This window comes from Pongo abelii, chromosome 2, assembly GCF_028885655.2.
Source record: "Pongo abelii isolate AG06213 chromosome 2, NHGRI_mPonAbe1-v2.0_pri, whole genome shotgun sequence".
Classification (NCBI taxonomy): Eukaryota; Metazoa; Chordata; class Mammalia; order Primates; family Hominidae; genus Pongo; species Pongo abelii.
Window position 1 is genome coordinate 56843111 of NC_085928.1, and position 18526 is coordinate 56861636.

The 18526-nt window shown below is 36.8% G+C and overlaps 1 protein-coding gene across 1 annotated transcript in view; it reads left to right on the forward strand.

The window, feature by feature from the left end:
* LOC129058508 (uncharacterized) overlaps positions 1 to 18526 on the forward strand; it is a 259013-nt gene that overhangs the window by 217620 nt on the left and 22867 nt on the right. The gene's annotated exons all lie outside the window — the stretch shown is intronic.

Consider the following 18526-nt stretch of genomic DNA (forward strand, 5'->3'; position numbering starts at 1 on the left):
AAATCACATAATGTATGATTACACTCATATGGAAAGTCCAGAAAAGAAAAATCCATAGAGATGGGAAGCAGAGTAGTGTTTATGTAGGGTTAGTCCAGTGATGGGAGAAGGCAAGGGGAGCAGAGTGACTGCTCAGAGGCAGGAGATTTCTTCAAGGAGTGATGGAAATGCTCTAAATTAGAGTCTGGTGACAGTTGTGCAGCACAGTGAATGTACTAGTGCCATTGAATTGCATATTTTAAATGGGTAAATTTTATGGTGTGTAAATTATATCTCAAAAAAAGATGTCACCACCACAAAAAAGCATAAATTCTGGTGCTATACCGAACTTTGTATCCCAATTTTGCTATTTATTAGTTGTGTGAACATGTTAGGCGTCATCTTTTGTTAAGTTGAAGAATATACAAATTAAACTTGACTGGTTTTGGCAAAAATCAGGGACTTATAAAACTGAAAACTCTAGACATACACTAGTTTTAGGTATGACTGCATCCTGGTGGTCTAGATCAATTCATCAGAATCATTATTCTAGTCCTCAGTTGTGCTTTCTCCTTTAATAATTTCATAATACTGCAGGATATTTCCTTATTGTGGTAAGGTGGCTGCCAATGGCCAAATGGATTTATCATATCCCCTTAGCAACTATAAAGAAAAAGGTTTACTTTTCCAATAATTCTAATAAATATCTCATCGGGGTTTCATTGTCATTAATTGTTTCATAAATCTGTTCTTAAACCATTCACTGTAATTAAAGGGAAGGAATCTTTTGAGTATCTACTTCTGAGTTACATGTTCTATCTACATTGCATGTAGCAGTAGAGGCTATTTTCTTAAGAATAATGATTTATAATCAGATGAAAGTAGAATAGATATAGATAGATAGATAGATAGATAGATAGATAGATGATAGACAGATAGGCAAAAAACTTAGATGTATGGTACTCTTTAACAAGTGACTTCCTCCTCTACTCCTTAGTTTTGTCACTTGTAAAATGGATTATAACCACACTTCAATAATCTTGACCTCAAAGAGTTGTAAGGAAGGAGTAAGATGATTGACTTAAGTGTTTAATATAGGACCTGCTTTATAGTATTGACTCAAAAATATTAACTAGGGCCTGGCACAGTGGCTCATGCCTGTAATTCCAGCACTTTGGGAGGTTGAAGCAGGAGGATCGCTGGAGCCCAGAAGTTCGAGACCAGCCTGGGCAACAAAATGAGATCCCATTTCTACAAAAATATTTAAAAATTAGCTGGGTGTGGTGAAACATGCCTGTGATCTCACATCCTCAGGTGGCGGAAGTGGGAGGATGGATTGAGCCTGGGAGGTCGAGGTGATGGTAAGCCAGATACTGCCACAAAAAACAAATTGGTTAACCAGCATTTCTTTGTAATGTGTTAAAATAAAAATACAGGCAAGATGTTTAACCATTATAAACTATATTTATATAATTGTAAAATATATTTTTATTTTATAATATAAAATACAATATGATATATTGTATTTTAAATATAATATAATTTAAAATATTTAATTTATTTTAAATAAATATTTTAAATAAAATATTAAATTTATTTTAAATTAATATTTTAAATAAAATATTAATTTAAAATATTGTATTTTAAATATATTGTATTTTAAATATAATATAAAATACATTATAAAATATATTTTGAAATGAATATGATCTTTTGTCTTTATTAGGGTTTTTTCTTTTTTCTTTTTGAGATGGAGTCTCGCTCTGTCGCCCAGGCTGGAGTGCAGTGGCGCAATCTCAGCTCACTGCAAGCTCTGCCTCCCGGGTTCACGCCATTCTCCTGCCTCAGGCTCCCGTTTATTAGGGTTTTTTTTATGACAAGTTACCTGATGTAGTTACATTCCTCTAGGCAAGGACTTCATGTCTAAAACACCAAAAGCAATGGCAACAAAAGCCAAAATTGACAAATGGGATCTAATTAAACTCAAGAGCTTCTGCACAGCAAAAGAAACTACCATCAGAGTGAACAGGCAACCTACAAAATGGGAGAAAATTTTTGCAACCTACTCATCTGACAAAGGGCTAATATCCAGAATCTACAATGAACTCCAACAAATTTACAAGAAAAAAACAAACAACCCCATCAAAAAGTGGGCGAAGGACATGAACAGATACTTCTCAAAAGAAGACATTTATGCAGCCAAAAATCACATGAAAAAATGCTCACCATCACTGGCCATCAGAGAAATGCAAATCAAAACCACAATGAGATACCATCTCACACCAGTTAGAATGGCAATCATTAAAAAGTCAGGAAACAACAGGTGCTGGAGAGGATGTGGAGAAATAGGAACACTTTGACACTGTTGGTGGGACTGTAAACTAGTTCAACCCTTGTGGAAGTCAGTGTGGCGATTCCTCAGGGATCTAGAACTACAAATTCCATTCGACCCAGCCATCCCATTACTGGGTATATACCCAAAGGACTATAAATCATGCTGCTATAAAGACACATGCACACGTATGTTTATTGCGGCATTATTCACAATAGCAAAGACTTGGAACCAACCCAAATGTCCAACAATGATAGACTGGATTAAGAAAATGTGGCACATATACACCATGGAATACTATGCAGCCATAAAAAATGATGAGTTCACGTCCTTTGTAGGGACATGGATGAAATTGGAAATCATCATTCTCAGTAAACTATCGCAAGAACAAAAAACCAAACACCGCATATTCTCACTCATAGGTGGGAATTGAACAATGAGAACACATGGACACAGGAAGGGGAACATCACACTCTGGGGACTGTTGTGGGGTGGGGGGAGGGGGGAGGGATAGCATTGGGAGATATACCTAATGTGAGATGACGAGTTGGTGGGTGCAGCGCACCAGCATGGCACATGTATACATATGTAACTTACCTGCACATTGCGCACATGTACCATAAAACCTAAAGTATAATAATAATAATAATAATAATAAAAGAAAAAAAAAAAAAAAAAAAAAAAAAAAAGAAAATGCTTTACTCTTGGTCATGTAGTATGGGGCTCATAATTCTGAATAACTTCATAAAGTTTTGTTGTTCGTTTACTTGGTCATATGGTTTACATTAGCAACGCTAAAAAATATATAAACCAAAAATAGAGACATTTCCTTTATATATAAAAAGAAACAAAAATGTATGATGTATCAGTATCAATTCAGTTCACTCAGATCCTCTCTCACGCTTTGGCATCAAGAGCTAGGATTCTTTTCTCTGATGACGGCCTTGAGGACCCAGGTTGGCTGTATTAATCAAAACCTATTTTGGAACATTCTCCAGTTGTGATAGGTAGCTCGTTCCTCCCTCAGTGCTCCTTCCTGGATTTTAGGAGCCTGCCATACTCCCATCTTATCAGTAGAGAAAGAAGAATACCCTCTCTGATGAAGTCACCCCTCCGTGTATGCTAGCTTTTCTTACTTCCTTCTCTTCTTCAGCATAGCATACTTTCCTTCTCATTAGCTACATTTCACAACAAATTTAAACTGTATTGTGATTCTATAGGTTTAGGAAAGTTCTGATAAAGCAGCATGCATCCTGTTTCCAAAACCCACCTGGTCACAGCTTAGTGCCCGAATTTATGGTTTACTCTAAATTCTGTATGCTTGTGAACTCTGACTGAAGAGGTGCTTTCAGAATTACTCAGTCCTAACTCATTTCATCCTACTCCTTAGAGTAGCCTTACTCTGGGCTTTGTACTTTATTTTAAATTCATGTTATACTTATGCTGATTTGATATGTCCAAATTTATTTCATCTAACTTTCCATGGCATACTTCAACAACTTCCTGTACTCTTTGAAGTCAATATGTATTATTTTTAATCTTAAAATTTTCATGTAAAATGCTTATCTAGCTTCTAGGAAGCTCATCAACAGTACTCAAGAAGAAAAGCACATGAATACAATCTTCAGATTTTCAGTGTTTAAATCATCAAATTATTAGATTTAAAAAAATTCTCCTTAGGGCATAAGCTAGCTGAATTGATTTCTGTGGTTTGCAACCAAAAGATACCCACTCATTTTTCTGTAATAGATCCAATTTTCGCAAAGTGCCAATATGACTATTTTAAAATTTTCAATCATTTTCTTATTCTTGAGAGTTAAAGGAGCCACCAAGTAATACAGATTTGATACTGAGAAACATGTAATTGTCTCTAAATAGTAGCCAATTGTAACATCTTCCCAAAACATACTGAATGATCCTCATTTGCTTAAACCTTAAAACAGCAAAATTTACACACCAATTTCTTCCTGAGGTTATTATATAGATTTTTTTTTGGTCCTTAATGTTGCTATTGGAACTCACAAATTGCTTGCAAAGTAATCTCAGCCCAGATGCTCTGTGCCTGACGTGCAAAATAGGACCCTTAAAAGCTTTCCCTCACTACCCTTCTCTTTATTTTCCCTGCACTTGTAGTAATAAGGAAAGCAGCAGCTGCTTCCATTGACTGCCTCACGGTTCCAGAATTATTCTGGACATAGATGATAATGCCCTTCCTATTACCTCTTTGTGGAACATGCAACTAAGTCTGAATGAGAGCAAAGAAAATATCTGTGAAAGTATCTTGCTGATAATTGGATAATTCAAAAGAACTAGTTGTGTCCACACTGGTTACAGCTCATGGTAACAAAGAGTGTTTTTCCCTCCCTGATGCAGAAAGAAAAAGAGTGAGAGATGTGGATGCACTAATTAAAAAAATAAAATGTGTAGGCCTGCTGCCAGGCCAGAAGGAATTTTAATATACAAACAGCTACTGCATGTGTTTGACATACATGGTGACAGTTTGAAAGGCTTTTTACATTCACCACATTTTCATTAAAATTGAGCATGTAAACCAGACATTCTATTACCAGATCATAAAACCAATATATCCTTGGATGTTTCTTGAAACGAGATTTTCACAAATTTGCAACTCTAAGAATGTAACCTTGGGAAAGGTTCTGAGGGGCCAATCAAAAGTTAATACAAAAATGTGCTCAAAGAAAAGATTTTTAAGTTAAAAATAAAAAGTTGTTCTATTCCCCCAGACAACATTACTCAATAGAAATAGAATTCCTAATTTAGCATGAGGCTAAGAAGTAATCATACTATTCTAAATATCTACCGTATTTTAACAATAATACATTAAGCTTTTAGTTTATAGTAATGTTGGTATATAGAAGGGCACTAATTGTTTTTAATCTGCTTTTAGGAGACTGATGATTCAACCCAATAGTAACACAAATACATTTCAGAACAAATGTAAAGTAAGTTAGATTCTGAGTCTGTCTGTGATTTTGATCTCATCTTTCTATACATTCTTCTTTCATTTAGAATTACTTCTCTTACATCTGCATTTAATCTGTCGTGCCTCATTGCCTCTTCTCTTTCATTCAGTCAACAACATGGTGGTCTCTTACTTGGCTGTGATATTTTTGTAGATTTCGTTAACAAAGGATGATATTTTAAAAGATATTTTTAGATTAACCGATTATCTTCCCAATAAGTACTTTCTTCCAGTCAATTCACTTAGTTTGAAGTTTTACCTTAAAATGAAATGAAGCCCATGTGAAGGATAAAAGCTAACATAATGGCACCATGCGCTCATTATGTAAGATTGTGCTTTTGACATTTGCTTTGATGCCAAAGGAAGTTAGTTCCATAGTAACCATAGAAACAGATTGTACGACAGATTAGAGCCGTTTCTATCTATTAGTGATTGCTAAGGAATATATTTGATGCATTGCAATGAACACTAATTATACCAACTATTTAGCAACAGACGTCAAATGTTGTGATTCTGTTTGGGCACTCGGATTTGCATAGTAATTTGAACTCCCCTACACTCTTCAAAGTATTAGCTCTCATTGCTTTAATAACAAATACTGACTATGCATCCATATGGGTCCAGGGACTAAACTAATTACTATATGACGTTAATAGAAAAAATTGTTAATAGAGTTGTGAAGGCTGGAAAAGAAATATAGGAGCTAGAATCTAGTAAAATAATATTTCAGGAATTGCAAGTAACCTAGCCAGAAATCATACAACTCTGACTTTTAAAATAAGTCCAAGGAGACAGAGGTAGCCTTTTGAGAAAAGTAGTAGGCACTATCTATTGATTGCAGAGCATATGAGAAGGTCACTACACCAAAAAACAATGGAGATATTTTTAAATCCCATTTTTCAGACAGCATATAAAGTTACTTCTAAAATTATAGGACTTGATTACAAGGACAAAACACTCTCTGGGTGGTGGTATCTTGGAGTTCTAAAATCTTGAGATTTTTATAATTATTTGACACTCAACTCACAGCAACATTGGATGTAGAATTGGAATGGAAACCTGATGTGGGGAGAAGGGACTAGAGGCAATTAAACAGGATAACAAAGTGAAATGATGATTTCCTTCTAAATATTTTATGCTAAATATTGAACACAAATTGAACTCAAATAACACTGCAACCCCAGCCTTCCACTGTGGCAGGTGCCCCTAGTTGATTAAAGCCTTCTTTCCCATCAAGCTAAGATGCTCCTCAATGCAAAATTATTGAGCCACTTTTGATGAAAGGAGTTTAAAATTAGTTGAAACTTATTGAATTGCCCTAGCCTTATCCAGATAACAAGAAAAAAAAAAAGAGGCTTAAATTAATAGTACAGCATTACCACATATTATCAGACCAGAAATAAGATGGAATAGGACAGAGCTATCAGAATAATAGAGACTTTTATAAATGCCGAGCATTGTGTGTGGCAGCAGAGTGCATAGGTATGCTCAGATATCCTGAGGTTTAACCAGAAGTTATTATTTTTACTTTTATATGTAACACATGCTAGAAGTTTCCCCTTAGCCTGGACCCTATGATTTTAAAAATATTTTATGTCCTTTCACTCACAGATCTCCAAATTAATATTGGGCAAATATTTAAAAGATCTATTATCAACAACTGAATAAAAATCAACTTGTTCTTTCAAATAGAAAGAAAACTATATGTATGAGAACTTAAGGATTTGTTATTATCACTAGTAGAATCGAAGTCTTGTATTTAACAAGTCATAAATGCCCCTACATATTTGCAGATGCTGCTTGTTCTTCCCATAAATGTTTTACCCAGTAATATGGCTTGGCTTTGTGTCCCCACCCAAATCTCATGGTGAATTGTCATCACCAGTGTTGGGGGAGGGACCCAGTAGGAGGTGATTGGATCATAGAGTGGATTTGCCCCTTGCTGTTCTTATGATAGTGAACGAATTCTCACAAGCTCTGGTTGTTTGGAAATAAGTGGCACTTTCCCTTTCTCTCTCTATCTCTCTCTCTCTCTCTCCTGCCACTGTGTGAAGAAGGTCCTTGCTGGCCCTTCACCTTGTGCCATGATTGGAAGTTTCCTGAGGCCTCTCAGTCATGCTTCCTGTTAAGCCTGTGGAACTGTGAGTCAATCAAACCTCTTTTCTTCATAAATTACTCAGTCTCAGGTAGTTCTTTATAGCAGTGTGAAAGCAAACTAACACATAAAATTGGTACTGGGAGTGGGGCATTGCTATAAAGATACCTGAAAATGTGAAAGCAACTTTAGAACTGGGTAACGGCAGCAGTTTAAACAGTTTGGAGGGCTCAGAAGTCAGGAAGATGTGGAGAAGTTTGGAACTTCATAGAGACTTGTTGAATGATTTTGACCAAAATGCTGATAGTAATATGGACAGTGATAAGTTCTAGGCTGAGGTGGTAACAGAGGGAGATAAAGAATTTACTGGGAACTGAAACAAAGATTACTCTTGCTATGCTTTAGCAAAGAGACTGACAGTATTGTGCCTCTACTCTAGGGATCTCTGGAACTTTGAACTTGAGAGAGATGATTTAGGTATCTGGTGGATGAAACTTCTAAGTAGCTAAGTGTTCAAGATTTGGCCTGGCTGCTTTTAACAGCATATGGTAATATGTGTTCACAAAGAGATTGTCTGAAATTGGAACTTATGTATAAAAGGAAAGCAGAACACAAAAGTTTGGAAAATTTGCAGCATGGCCATGCCCATTTTCTGGGGAAAAATTCAAGCCAGCTACAGAAATTTGCATGAGCGAAGATAAACTGAAAATTAATAGCCAAGACAATGGAGAAAATGTCTCCAGGGCATGTCAGAGACCTTCACAGCAGCCCCTCACATCAAAGGCCTGGAGGCCTAGGGGCAAGAAAAGTGGTTTTGAGGGCCAGGCCCAGGGCCCCACTGCTCTGTGGAGCCTTGAACTCCAGCCATGGCCAAAAGGGGCCAAGGTACAGTTCATGCCATGGCTTCAGAAGGTGTAAGCCCCAAGCCTTGGCAGCTTCCAAGCTTGGGAAGCTGTTGGGCCTGCAGGTGTACAGAAGACAAGAGTTGAGGTTTGGAGCTTCCACCTAGATTTCAGATGATGTACAGAAACACCTGGATGTCCAGGCAGAAATATGTTGCAGGGACAGACCCTCATGAAGAACCTCTACTAGGATAGTGCAAAGGGGAAATGTGGGGCTGGAGGCCCCACACAAAGTCCCCACTGGGGCACTGCCTGTTGGGGCTGTGAGAAGAGGACCACTGTCCTCCAGACCCCAGAGTGCTATATCCACTGACAGCTTGTACTGTATACCCGGAAAAGCCACAGGCATCCACAGGTATTCAACATTAGCCTTGAGAGCAGCCAGGGAAGCTGTACTCTCCAGAGCCACAGGGGCAAAGCTGCCCAAGGCCTTGGTGCCCACTCCTTGCATCAGTGTGCCCTAGACGTGAGACATGGAGTCAAAGGAAATTATTTTGGAGCTTTGGAACTTACTGCCTGCCCTGCTGTGTTTCAGACTTGCATGGGGGTACGTAGCCCCTTTGTTTTCCCAGTTTCTCCCTTTGGGAATGGGAGCATTTACCTAATGCCTATACCCACATTGTATCTTGGAAGTAACTAACTTGTTTTTTACTTTATAGGCTCATAGGCCTTGTCTCAGATGAGACTTTGGACTTGGACTTTTGAGTCAATGCTGGAATGTGTTAAGACTTTAGGGGATTTTTGGAAAGGCGTGATTGGTTTTGAAATGTGAGAAGGGCATGAAATTTGGGAGCAGTCAGGGGTGGAATAACATGGTTTGGCTGTTTTCCCATCCAAATCTCATGTTGAATTATAACACTCAGTGTTGGAAGAGGGAGATGGTAGAAGGTGATTAGATCATGGAAGCAGATTTGCCCCTTGCTGTCTTCATAAATGTGTGTGAGTTTTCATGAGATCTGGTTGTTTGAAAATGAGTGGCACTTCCCTCTTTGCTCTCTCTCTTTCCTTCCACCATGTGAAGAAGGTCCTTGCTTCCCTTTCACCTTCTGCCATGATTGTAAGTTTCCTGAGGTCTCCTCATCATGCTTTCTGTTAGGCTTATGGAACTGTGAATCAATTAAACCTCTTCTGTTCATAAGTTACCCAGGCTCAGGTAGTTCTTTGTAGCAGTGTGAAAACAGCCTAATACAGCCAGCCTCTATCTTCTCCAGGTTTCTGACTCCTTCAGGATTCAGCTAAATGTAACTTCCCCCATGAAACATCTCTATTTATCCAAGTAGTATCAGATGCCAGTTTTCTGGGATCCTTTGGTATACAAGTGGTATTTCAATAGCATTTTTCACATATGTTGTGATTGTTAAGTTACTTGGTTCCCATAATGAACCGTGAGGTCATTAATTATATAACATATTCTACAGGACACCTTTAATTATAATTAATACTGCCTTTAATTATGACAAAGAGAAGGAAAAAGAGGCAAGAAATGAGAAAGAGTAGCTAATAAAACTAATAGACATCTCAATTATAACAAGAACACAGGAGAATGCTGTACTCCACAGCCCTGACCAGTACTGCTCCTCCCTCTAATTTGCTTCCTCTTATACGGCACAGTTATTTACTAAGTTGTTCAGATCTAGAACTTTGTAATAAAGAGTCTGACTCTACTTCTGATGATTGATTGATAACAGTTTTATGACACTACTCTTTGTTTTTCCCTTGCGCCCAAAACCCCTGGTGCTGCCTCCTTTGATGCAGGTGGGAGATTTATACCATGAATGGGAACTTTTACCTCAGTCCCACACTCAGCCTCAAAAAAACCCTGAGCCAGTCTCTTTTCCTGTTTTCGCAAGTCATTTTTGACTTGTTTGAGAGGGTTGCCTTATTTTCTCCAAAGGCCTCCATTTATATATAAAAGGAAATTTTCATAATTTCTTAGTGTGTGTGGCATCATCTGTCTGGACATTCAAACTAAATTTCAGGGGAAATCTCTTTTGTTTGGAGGGTTTACTACAATAATCTTGCAAGTTACTCTTAATTTCTTTTTTCCACACACACCTCATAAAGCCTTCATCTGCACCTATCATTTATACTTTCAAATTTATATACCCAGTCTTTCCCCTTTTCATGGTCTCACTAGTCTAAGCCATTATTTTAACTTGGAAGCCATTTATCACAACCCTTCTATTTTTACCTCTCAAGAATTAATTTCCACACAACCACTACAGAAATATTTTTAAAAGATAAGTGATATCCTAGTATTTTATGGCTAAATACCATCTGTTGGCCTTTCAACGCATTTAGAATAAAATCTAATGATTGACACCTACATGAGCTAAGCCATATCCTAATCTGATCTCATCTTCTCCAACTTTTTACCTTTCTACCTTCCCCTTAACCTACTTAAACTACTTCAGCCACACTGGTCTTACTGCTCCTCAGTGCATTAAATATATTCTCTTTCTAGAACTTTACATAGGCTTGATCAGAAAGGCTTCCCCAATTACCTGTATTAATCAGAGTTCTTCAAAGAAACAGAACAAATAGAAGAAAGGTGTGTAAGTATGCGTGTGTGTGTGTGTGTGTAATATATATGTATATATCTATATATGCATATGTAGATATATACTTATATGTATATATCTCTCTATATAGACATATACATATATAGAGGGTGGGGAGAGAGAGAGAGATTTTAAGGAATTAGTTTGCACAATTATAGAGGCCTAGATGTACCATGGTTTGCTGTCTGCAAACTGAACACCCAGGGGAGATTTTAATGTAGTTCCAGACTGAGTCTTTACTCCTGAGAACCATGAATGATGACAGTATAAGTCTCAGTCCAAGGGTGGGAGGAGACAAACATCCCAGCTTAAGCAGTCAGAGAGAGAAAATTCTTTCATCCTCAACCTTTTAGCTTGATTCTAAGTGCTCGGTGGGTTGGATGACACCCACTTGCATTGGCAAGGACAATCTGCTTTACCCACTCTACTGGTTCAAATGCTGTTCTCATCCACAAACATCTCACATTCATACTGAGAAATACTATTTAACAAAATACTGGAACACTCCATGATCAGTCAAGTTGATTCATAAATTTAGCCATCATATAATTCCTGCCTCAACTATTCACCATCAACTTCTATCACAATGCATCCCTTTATCCTGATTTATTATTTTTTTACATTTAATTGCATTTGGTTGCATTATAGGCAGCATTCAAACTTTGTTTCTCTCATTTATTATGAAATATGGAGAAACTATTTAATTTTTTATCCTCAGTTTCTACATGTGCATAGTATTGCACAACTTGCCTCATTAGGTCATTGTAGAATAAATAAAATAATGAATTCAGAGTGCTCAGCACATATTTGCAAAACAAAGGAAAGAAAACTGGATCATCATGAAAATAACCATTAACAGGTCCTTCTAATTATTTTCATTATTCTCCCATAAGTATTTGATTTTGTAAGATAATATATATTTATGTGTATCTCTGGGTACATTCCTTAGGTAAATTATTATGATTTTATTAAAATATAGTTTATTGAGATGTATATGTAGGTACACATATATGTCATATATATAGTGAAATATATATATTTACCATATGTAGCATAGTACACTATGCTACATATATATCAATAAATTTATTTTAATTTAGTGATTTTTTACTAAATTAAATTTAGCAATTAAATTATTAATTTTTTTACTAAATAAAATTATTTCTTGTATTCCCCATGGGTAACCATTTTTCATTGTAATATACAGTATTTTAAAATTTAATTTAATAGTTTTTTCTTTTTTCTTTTTTGAGCCAGAGTCTTCCTTTGTCACCCAGGCTGGAGTGTAGTGGAAGCATTACAGCTCATTGCAACCTCAACCTCTGGGCTCAAGGAATCCTACCACCTCAGCCTTCCGAGTAGCTGGGATTATAGACAAGCACTACCACCCCTGGCTAATTTTTGTATTTTTTTTAGAGACAGGGTTTTACTATGCTGTCTAGGCTGGTCTCAAACTCCTGGGCTTAAGTGATCTGCCCACCTCACCCTCCCAAAGTGCTGGGACTATAGTTGTGAGCCACTGCACCCAGCCTAGGATATAGGTTTTTTTTTTTATTTTTATTTTAGGTTTGGGGGTGCATGTGAAAGTTTGTTACGTAGATAAGCACATATAACAGGGGTTTGTTGTACATATTATTTCATCACCCCAATATTAAACCTAGTACCCAATAGTTACCATTCTTGCTCCTCTCTACCCTCCCACCTTCCCCTCTCATGTAGACCCTAGTGTCTGTTTTTTCCTTCTTTGTGTTCATAAGTTCTTATTGTCTAACTCACACTTCTAAGTGAGAACATGTGGTATTTGGTTTTCGGTTCCTGCATTAGTTTGCTAAGGATAACAGCTTCCAGCTCCATCCACGTTCCCACAAAAGACATGATCTTGTTCTTCTTATGGCTGCATAGTATTCCGTGGTGTATATGCACCACATTGTTTTATCAAATCTGTCATTGATGGTCACTTAAGTTTATTCCTTGTCTTTGCTATTGTGAATAATGCTGCAATGAACATTCACATGCATGTGTCTTTATGGTAGAATAATTTATATTCCTCTGGATATACACCAAGGAATGGAATTGCCGAGTTGAATGGTAGGAAATCAAGACATGAAAATCCACTTAAAAGATCAAAGAATCCAGGAGATAGTTTTTTGAAAAAAAAATTATAAAATGGATAGGCCACTAGCTAGACTAATGAAAAAGAAAACAGAGGAGGTCCAAATACACACAATGAAAAATGATTGCAGGGAATGTTACTACTGATCACACTGAAATAAAAACAACCATCAGAAACTACTACAAACACCTTGACACACAAACTGGAAAACCTAGAAGAGATGGATAAATTCCCGGACACATACACACTTCCAAGACTGAGCCAGGAAGAAATTGATTCCCTGAACAGACAACTAATGAGCTTCAAAACTGAATCAGTAATAAATAGTCTACCAACCAGAAAAAGCCTGGGACCTGACGGACTCACAGCAAAACTCTACCAGGTGCACGAAAAAGAGATGGTACCATTCCTACAGAAACTATTCCAAAAATGTGAGGAGGAAGCCCACATTTTAAGTTCTCTCCAACTTATTCAATTAGGCCAGCATCATTGTGATAGCAAAACCTGGCAAAGACACACAAAAAAGAAAACTTCATGTCAATATCTTTGATGAACACCAATGCAAAAATCCTCAACAAAATACTTGCAAACTGAATTCAGCCACACATCAGAAAGCTAATCCACCATGATCAAGTAGACTTCAACCCCAGGGTGCCACATTGGTTTAACATATGAATATCAATAAATGTAATTCATCACATAAACAGAAATAAAGACAAATCCTCATGATTATTTCCATAGATACAGAAAAGTCTTTTGATAAAAGTAAACTTTGGTTCATGTTAAAAACTCTCAACAGACTAGGTTTTGAAAGAACATACCTCAAAATAATAAGAGTTATCTATGACACATCCACAACATTATACTGAATGGGCAAAAGTTGGGAGCTTTCCCCTTGAAAACTTGCACCAGACAAGGATGCCCCCTCTCACCACTTCTGTTCAATATAGTATTGGAAGTCCTAGTCAGGGTGATCAGGCAAGACAAAGAAATAAAGTCCATCCAAATAGGAACAGAGGAAGTCAAACTATCTCTGTTTGCAGATGACATGATTCCATATCTAGGAAACTCCATAGTCTCAGCCCAAATGCTCCTCCAGCTGATAAACAACTTCAGCAAAGTTGCAGGATACAAAATTAATGTAAAAAAATCACAAGCACCTCTATACACCAACAGCCAAATCACAAATGAACTGCATTACAATTGCCATGGTAAGAATAAAATAACTAGGAATACAGCTAACCAGGGAGGTGAAAGATCTTTACCATGAGAATTACAAAACACTGCTCAAAGAAATCAAAGAAGACACAAACAAATGGAAAAACATTCCATGCTCATGGATAGAAATAATCAATATTATTAAAATGACTATTCTACCCAAAGCAGTATACAGATTCAGTGCTATTCCTATTAAACTACCAACAACTTTCTTCAAAGAACTAGGAAAAAAAACTATTTTAAAATGCATATGGAACCAAAAAAAGAGCTGGAATAGCCAAGACAATCCAAAGAAAAAGAACAGGGATGAAAGCACCATGCTACACAACTTCGAACTATACTTCAAGGCTACAGTAACCAAAACAGTATTGCACTGTTATAAAAACAGGCATATGGATGAATGGAAAAGAATAGAGAGTCCAGAAATAAGGCCACACATTTATGACTATCTGATCTTCAACAAAGCTGACAAAAATAAGCAATGGAGATAAGACTTCCTATTCCATAAATGGTACTGGGATAACTGGCCAGCTGTAGGCAGAGGATTAAAGCTAGATCCCTTCCCTATACCATACACCAAAAAAAAAAAAAATCAGCTCAAGATGCATTAAAATCTTAAATGTCAAATCCAAAACTCTAAAAACCCTGGAAGACAACCTTAGCAATACTACCATCCTGGAGATAGTAATGGGCAAATATTCCATGACAAAACACCAAAAGCAATCACAACAAAAGCAGAAATTGACAACTAGGAACTAATTAAACTTAATAATTTCTGTACAGCAAAAGAAACTATTAACATAGTAAACAGACTGCCTACAGAATGTGAGAACATATTTGCAAACTATGCAACTGACAAAGTTCTAATATCCAACATCTATAAGGAATTTAAACAAGCTGATAGGTGAAAAACAACCCCATAAAAAAGTGGGCAAAGGACATGAGCAGACACTTCTCCAGAGAACACATCCACGTGGCCAACAAGCATATGACAAAAAAGCTCATCATCACTGATCACTAGAGAAATGCAAATCAAAACCACAATGAGATACCACCTCACACCAGTTAGAATAGCTATTATTAAAAAGTCAGAAAATGACAGTTGCTGGCGAGGTTGTGGAGAAAATGGAACACTTACGCACTGTTGGTTGGAGTATAAATTAGTTCAATCATTGCGGAAAGCAGTATGGCAATTCCTCAAAGAGCTAATAAATTATTAGTAAACGTACTTGTTTTTCAGAAAACATATTACATACTCCTTTGCACTTCTAAAATCTTTAAAGAGATGGAGGGAGATGTTTAGTGGAATATAAACAATAATATTTGGAATGACTTTCTTTAATATAACTCTTACCATGTGGCAAGGACTGTACTATTTGGCAAGGTTTTTTTTTTTCATAATTTCACAAAAAGAAAAAATTACACATGTTTTCATTCAAAATCTGGATCAATAACTTTAAAGCTCTTATTACTTTATCTTTTTTTATATCTTAGCAAGAGAGAAGGAGAGATCTGTATATTAAAATCTTAATAAAGTTAAAATGATTATATAGACCATATTGCTTCAGCAACTTCATTTTCAAACACAGGGATTTTATTTTAGGGTTTTTAGAGTTTGGGATTTGACATTTAAGATATCACCCAGAAAACTTTAGAGTTCCATAACCATGAAAGGTATTGGAAAAAGAGCAAAAGTGAAAGAAGAGAGTTTTTGTTGTGATGGTGGTTTCCTATGGACACTATACAATAAAACAAAGAAATTAGGCCAGGCTTCAATTGCCACTTAAGCATTCAGTTAAAATTGTTAACAAAGATGTAATGCATCAGCAAAGCCACTAATGAGGATACACACCTAGCTGAAACCATCTGCTCCCTAATGGAAGAATGGTAACATTTACAATCAATAAATTGTTTGCTTTGGTCCATGGCCATTTTTCCTGAGTTATTGCAGAAATCAAGCAACCCTTTACCAGAATTTGACTACCTGTTTAAGTATTTAATACTTGAATACATTTTATTTCAGCCTATGCCTAGTAATTTGGAAGATACTCCCATCAGTATTACTAAAATATTTACTATTACTATTCTAATAAATGCAAATGCAAAAATCAACAATCCTCTTCTAACTTTAATTATACTGAACATTTTTATTCTCTTACTACCTTTATAGAATGATCTAGCCTTAACACTTTTAAATATTAAAATATACAATTTTAGCATAATTTTGGATAGTTTCAAGGCTTATACACAGGGATGGTTAATATTAGGTGTCAACTTGACTGGATTGAGGGGTGCCTGAATGGATGGTAAAATATTGTTTCTGGGTGTGTTTGCGAGGCTGTTGCCAGAAAAGATTGACATTTGAGTTGGTGGACTGGGAGAGGAACACCCACCCTCAAAGTGGGTGGGAACCATCCAATAGGCTGCCAGCATGGCTAGAAAAAAGCAGGCAGAAGAAGGTGGGAAAAGCTTTGCTTGCTGACTCTTCTGGATATCTTTCTTTTTCTCTGTGGCCAGTGCTTGCTTCTGCTCCTCCCACTCTTGGACATCAGACACAGGTTTTTGTTAGTCCATTTTCACACTGCTATAAAGAACTACCAGAGACTGGGTAATTTATAGAGAAAAGAGTTTTAACTGAGTCACAGTTCCACATGGCTGGGGCAGCCTCAGAAAACTTACAATCATGGTGGAAGGCAAAGGGGAAGCAACACATGTCTTACATGGTGGCAGGAGAGAAAGAGAGTGAGGGGGGGAATTGCTGTACACTTCTAAACCATCAGATCTCATGAGAAATCACCCACTATTAAAAGAATGGCATGGGGGAAACCATTCCCATGATCCAATCACCTCCCACGAGGACCCTCCTCTGATACATGGGGATTACAATTTGAGATGAGATTTGGGTGGGAACAAGAAGCCAAACCATATCAAGGTTCTTCAGCCTTTGGACCCTAGAACTGGCAGCAGCAGCTTCCTGGAGCCTCTTGGGCCTTCAGACAGTAGAATGTAGGTTACACTGCCTGTTTACTGGCTTCTTTCCTTCCCCAACTTGTAGATGGCCTATCATGGTATTTTGCCTTGTAATCACATAAGCCAATTCTCTGTAATAAACTCCCCTTTATATATACATATATCCTATTGGTTCTTTCCCTTTGCAGAATGCTGACTAATAAGTATCCCAATGTATTATATGAGAAATACATTTTATTAAAAATATTTGTTAAACCTCGAAGATAAAGATTTATTTCACTTCATTTCTGGAAAGTATTTGCTATATAGCTGAGTTGGAAATACCTATCCATATCATGAAACTCATCAGACAAATTAGAAATAATTCCTTTGAGAACAACCTAACTTTATTTTTAAATTTAAATAAACTGGTTAATAAGAATCCATATGAAAATGTTCTTACTTCCGTATTTTAATTTTAAAACAGAAAAATAGATAAATCAATAATAAAGTGATATTTCCTTTCAAATATCTTGTTAAATCTCTCATGTTTTACTTCAGTGGTTCTTAGCTTTAGGGGCAGTGCATTCCCTAACTGTGCTTTTGTTTTGTTCCTTAGAGAGTCTCATACCTGAAACAACACACCTTTTGTCTGAAAAATGGGAGAAATACAACTGTGAAAGGAGAGATGGAAATCAAGGGCTAATATATTGATATTCAGTCTTGTCAATTTCAGAAAATTCTACTGCCTTAGTCCATTTAGTGCTGCTATAACAAAATACCTGAGACTGGGTAATTTATAATGAACATAATTTATTGGCTTCTGGTACTGGAGGCTGGGAAGTCCAAGATGAAGGATTAGACATCTGGTGAATGTCTTTGCTGTGTCATCTCATGATAGAAAGCAAGGAAAGAGCAAGAGATTGAACTGGGGTTCAAGCCCTTTCTTTTTTTTTTTTTTTTTTTAAGACAGAGGTTTTGCTCCTCAACCTCCCTCTCTTGAGTTCAAGTGATTCTCTTGCCTCAGCCTCCTGAGTACCTGGGATTACGGGCATGCACCACATCTGGCTAATTTTGTATTTTTTTAGTAGAGACAGAGTTTCTCCATGTTGGTCAGGCTGGTCTCGAACTCCCCACCTCAGGTGATCCACCTGCCTCGGCCTTCCAAAGTGCTGGGATTACAGGTGTAAACCACTACGCCTGGCCTCAAGCCCTTTTGTAACCAGCATTAATCCATTCAGGAGGGTGAAACCCTCATGACATAAAGACCTCTTGTCAAGCCCCACCTCCCAATACTGTTGCATTGAGGATTAAATTTCCAAAGCATGCTTTTGGGTGGACATATTCCAGCCATAGCATCTATCTATGGAATTTAGTATCTGGAAATTGCTATT